The sequence below is a fragment of the Nuphar pumila genome, chromosome 11 (assembly GCF_984573655.1).
Source record: "Nuphar pumila chromosome 11, dmNupPumi1.hap1.1, whole genome shotgun sequence".
Lineage (NCBI taxonomy): Eukaryota > Viridiplantae > Streptophyta > Magnoliopsida > Nymphaeales > Nymphaeaceae > Nuphar > Nuphar pumila.
This window is the reverse complement of record NC_143259.1, coordinates 41,960,301-41,966,075: the sequence shown is the minus strand read 5'-3', so window position 1 is coordinate 41,966,075 and position 5,775 is coordinate 41,960,301.

Here is a 5,775-nt window from a genome sequence, read left to right as displayed (position 1 = left end):
AGTGTAAGTGTTGGGCATGAAATACTCCCTCAAAGGACGAGTAATCTGCTGATTATCAGTCATGGTTGCAGATCTCTGGGCTCTCCAAATAAGGGACTCAGGGTCCTCAATCGGCTCTACCAACTCAGGGTCAAGTGAGCGTCGCCCTTGCATACACCTCGTAGTAGACCGGTGTAGCTCACGTCCTAACTTTGGATTTTCTACCTAACTAACTCACTAAGCGGCCAAACCACGCAAACCACAAAGTGAGTGAACTAAAAACAACACAAAAACTAAACAAACACCACGCAGTTACACATAACAACGATTATGCATAAGAAATATAAAATCTATGTGTACGGTACCAATCGTACACAGTCACCTCTAAGGGAATCCTAATAGGTGGGCTGTGCAGAAAAGTAAGCTCTTCTCTAAGATATGCACATACATGGTTCTAAACCTAAATGCAACACCAACACTAGGCAATAAAGTGAATACTAATATTACGCCGTTCCCCGGCAACGGCGCCAAAAATTTGATGTCTTCTTTTAAATCGTTGTAATTTTGAAAAGATTTTTAAATGTAAAACATGTGAAAACCAGACATCAAATAATAAAAACCGGTTCTCATTAGTGGATGAGACCGGGTCGAACTCAGGGAACGGGAATATATCGTATTCAAGTACACAAATCTAAACTAATCTTTATTGCCGAATTATTTGAAATGTAAAATATTCAAGAAAAGTAAAGACAACTAACTATTACAACAAATGAATACCCTTCGCAGAGGGCGTAAAGTGCAATATTTACAAACCCAATTAACTGCCTAATTCTAAACTAAAAAGTAAAAATTCTTCTATTCTTGCACTTCGTGTCACGTAATCTCTTCAGCTCCACTCCCTTGCAATCCTACACAAATCAAACGAAACACGAGCAGTACCAGAAAAAGATGAAAGAGAATGTACTAACTAAATGCTAAGAATACGAAAGAAATCATTAAAGAAATCTAAATGACAATTTTAAATGCAAATGATATATTTTTTTATTTTTATTAATTCAAACTAACTAATTGGAAAGTAATTGACAATGCTAATTATCTTTCTTAACTAAACTATATATTTTTTTTTTAGCAAAATAACTAACAACTAAGTAATCTAACAATGAGTGAATCAATTAACTAAGTAATCTACTATCAACACACTAAGTAATCTAAGTATTAAGTAATATCTAAAAAATTCAGCAAAGCATTATCATCCGATAATTCGATATCTCAAACCGGATCCGGATATCCAATTAACTGTAAAATTCATTTGTCAATTCAGAAATCACATTGTCAATCCGATGAAAAATATGGATTCATGATATTATTCAATAGAATCAAATCATGGCTCATTCAATATCGGATGTCAATTTGATTCACATTCAGATAATATTTCAGTTTCTGATGAACCAGGAAAATTATTATTTCAATTGACATTCACTGGATATATAACAGATTTTTCAATTTCGGTTCAAATTACTCAGCCAGAATATCCAATTCCACTCATTTGACTCTACCGGATAATGAAATTCAGGTGAACTTAAAGTTCAGATGGAGTTATGCTGCCTGTTAATGAAATTCAGATGAATTTAAATTTCAGGTGGAGTTATGCTGCCGGATAATGAAATTTCCAGAGATATTAATCAAACTAGAAAAAAAATCGATCATTCAGATCTTGTTCCACCGTGAAACAGGTTTCCTCTGTAACGAAGATTTTTTTCCGGCGAGTAAATATCAGAATCAGTAATTGATTCCAGATATTTTTGAAATAGATTCCGGTTAGAAAAAAAACTGTTTACTGCAGCTCCAGATGATATAGATGATTTAGATCATTGCTGGAAAACAGTATGTATCTTTCATCGGAAATCAAAACAAGCACAAAACTTGCCGGAGATCTGTAAACAGCCGATCAACTAAGATATTCGATAATTTGATTTCAATTGATCGAACTTCCAATGATCTTCAGCTAAACCAAGCCTCAACACAATTCTAACAAACTGAAATTGATTTAGTCATTCAGTGGATCAAAATTAGGCATCCGATCGATCAATCAATCGGATTTCATATTCAGTCGCCGGAAAAAAAAACAAATCGTCAATAATCACCAGACGACTCATACAGAACAAGCTTTAATCATCGGGAGTCAAATGATATCCAATTGATCGATTCAGAAGTATCTGATTCAATCATTCAAATCAAAGCCTTACAGGATCCTGATAAATTGAAATCGATCCAGATGATCGATCAACTTTCAGTAATTTTTTTTTTTAAATCTGGCGGTAGAATTCAGGTCAGTTCCTGTAAAAATGTTGAAATCACCGATTGCTGAAACAATATTTTTCGTTTTTACTGTTGTAAAATTGATGTTTTATCAAGATTTCAACTCTAAGAAAACCGGAAAGCTACAGGTTGATCGATTAAAAAAAAACACGTTTGCTGTTTTAACATTTTTTTTATTTTTATTTTTATTTTTATTGAAACAGAAAAAAAATAATACGATCTACACTTAAAATCTATTCTAACAATTACTGAAACAAAAACAAGAAGTTAACTCAAATTTCTTTAATCATGAGTTATGAATGCTTAACAGAAATTAAAATGAAAATTTCAGAAAAAGAAAAAGAAGAAGAAGAAGAAGAGGAAGAAGAAGAGGAGAAGAAGAAGAAGAAGCACTTACCGGAGGGATTAGAAAAGAGTTGGAATCCTCCTATATGCCATTACCGTAGCTGGATGCCTCCACCGGATTGAGAAAGAAGAGAGATCAAGGGAGAAGGAGAAGAAGGAGGAAAGAAACAAGGTGAAGGGGAAGGGTTAGAAGAGAAGGCAAAAGCATAAAAGAGAAGACAAGCCTCTCTTCCCCCTACGTATGGTATTTATAATTTTGAAAGTTTTTCCATAAGTCCATCTTATTTCAAAGAATTCCATTTCAAAACCTCTCTTCAAAAAGTTATTTACAATGCAACTCAAAATGACTACGTTTTAGAAAATACAAAAACTAAGTCTATTCTAAATCTAATTTTTTTTTATGATTTTCAAAAACTAAACAACTACAATTATGACAAACACTAAAATAGGCATTAAAATGTAAAATAACACTATTTTTTTATGCATTTTCTATTCTTATATTATTTTAGCATATTTACTCGAAACTAACATAAAATTGGGTTTTTAAATCATTTTCTCATGAAATCATGCATATTTTTATATGAAAAATCCCTAAAATATATGCATGATCAAATACCCCCATGCTTATGTTTTGCTAGTCCTTGAGCAAACTAGAAAAATGCACGAAATCAAACTATCACCTAACTCACTTTCGTAGGAATCACGGTTGCATTTAGCTCATGCAACAAGCCCTTTCAACCCTTGGGTTACCCCAGTGGACGAGTAAGGTCTCGTGAGGGTTTGCAGTGATGCTACCCACAAACATCTCTGTCATGTATGCATAATATTACACATCCTCATAAGCAGTAGATAATTAAAGACTTTATTTTCACAAATATTTCCTGTTATTTCAAAATCAAAATATAATTAGAGTTTTTTATGTACCACCACAGAAAAAGAATTCCTTTCACTTTTCTAAATATCACAGTTATTTATGTTTTATTCTTAGAAAATCCAATAAAAACATATTATTATTTACTTATCCTCACTCATATGTTTTCTACACAGGTTTTCTCAATCACACTTCTAAGCATTGAACTTTTCTTTCTTTTTAAGCTCTTTCCTCTCTTTTTTTTTCTTTTCATGCTTTTTCTTTTTGCGCACTTATTTTTCTCAAATAGCTTGCGTGTGGTCTGCTTTTATGCCTTGTGCAATGTCAATATCTTCTATACTTTTTCAATACATACCAAAAGATATCAACTAAGACATAAAAGTGACTTCCTTCATTCACCCTTATAACATGAGAGTCAAACATTTCAACTTGTATCTGTTCTCAGTTACTTAGGATCACGAAGTTTTCCACTCTCCTTTTCGAAAATGGAATTAAAAGTTTCAACTTACATCTAAGTTCCATCTACTAAGGATTGTGGAATTATCCAAACAACCTAACGCATGCTTTTTTTCACTTTTTGAGCTCATTTTTATGCTTTTGTTCATTTGCTTAGTTTTTCAAAAGTAAAACTGTGCATATTCATATTTATGATTCAAAATAAACTTTAACATGTATCTATCATCATTTCCTCGAAATCCGCATAAACAACCATAATTTTTAGATTTATGTCAGAAAAAATTTTTCGTGGAGCTTAAAAATCCTCTAAAAACATCAGATTTGAAATAACATTCATATAAGTTCAAACTCTTTTTTTAAAAATCTACTTTTTATGAGAGATGTGTAAACATGTGAAAGAACGTAAACAGAAATATCAAGGTGTGCATTCTACACCCTCCCCCATGCTTATATGACACTGTCCCAGTGGCACTCCCCCATGCCTGAATGAAACTAAGTGAATGCACATGAGAGGAAATAAATGAGGGAAAAGAGTAGAATGACCTGACATGAAAAAAAACACGTTCTATGAATATAATGAATGTAATGTATACATGACAAAACATGAAACTCATAGAAAAGATAGAAAACGAAAAATAAAACCAAATGAAATCTACAAATCCTAACAACAAATGTAAAACTGTACAGAATATGGGTTGCCTCCCATAAAGCGCTAAGTTTCACGTCCCCAGCCAGACGGATCCCTGGAAAAATCCTTCATCGTCCATGAGATCAATGGATATGAAGTCAGACTCAATCGGGCTCTCTATGAAAAATAGTGTCATCAGTGACACTGCGCACTATGTTTCCGTCCTGTCTACCTCTAAATGGTTCAAAGTGCTCGATCCAACTCAACTCACCTATCTGATTTTCACGTAATTCTAGGTGATCCTCGTCTAATGATTCCTTATCCTCCTCATTAGGTAAATTACTCAATAACCAAGCATATTCTGCTTCTACGAGGTTTTGAATGGCATCAACCTCGAAAGAAGCCTCCTCAACAACAGGGCCCATAGCAGCACGAAAAATGTTTAGCCGTATCTTCCTATTTCCGAATGACACATCCATCACACCAGTGCGGCAATTGATGCACGCATTGGCGGTAGCTAGGAAGGGGCGACCGAGAATAATAGGAGTCTGCTGTGGACTATCAACTCCCTCCATATCTAATATCACGAAGTCGACAGGGAAATAACAATCCTCCACCTTGACTAAAACATCTTCAAGTATCCCTCTTGGGATCTTGATAGATCTGTCTGCGAGCTGAAGAGTCATAGGTGTAGGTTTCATCTCTTTCAATCCAAATTGGTCATAAAAGAAACCCGGCAAGATGTTAACACTTGCCCCAAGGTCGAGCAATGAACGCCCAACAATGATGTTTCCTATGACACAAGAGATGATAGGAGTCCTTGGGTCCTTGAGCTTAGGTGGGGTTTGATGTTGCAATACTGCGCTCACCTGCCCGGTTAAATAAATCTTTTTCTGCACATGGGACTTCGACTTCCTTTTCTGCATACAAAGTTCTTTGAGGAACTTTGCATATGCAGGGACCTGTTGAATAGCATCTAGTAAAGGGAGGTTTATCTGAACGTGCTTGAATATCTCAAGCATCTCTTGCATGTTCACTCCGGACTTACCTAATGCTCTCGGCCTTTCTAACGCCTCAGGAAAGGGGGCTTTGGGAATGTAGGATGGTGAAGGCTCAGATGGAAGAACCTTCTCGCTTTCCTGAGGTAAGTTATTAGGGATAGACTGCTTTTCGCTTA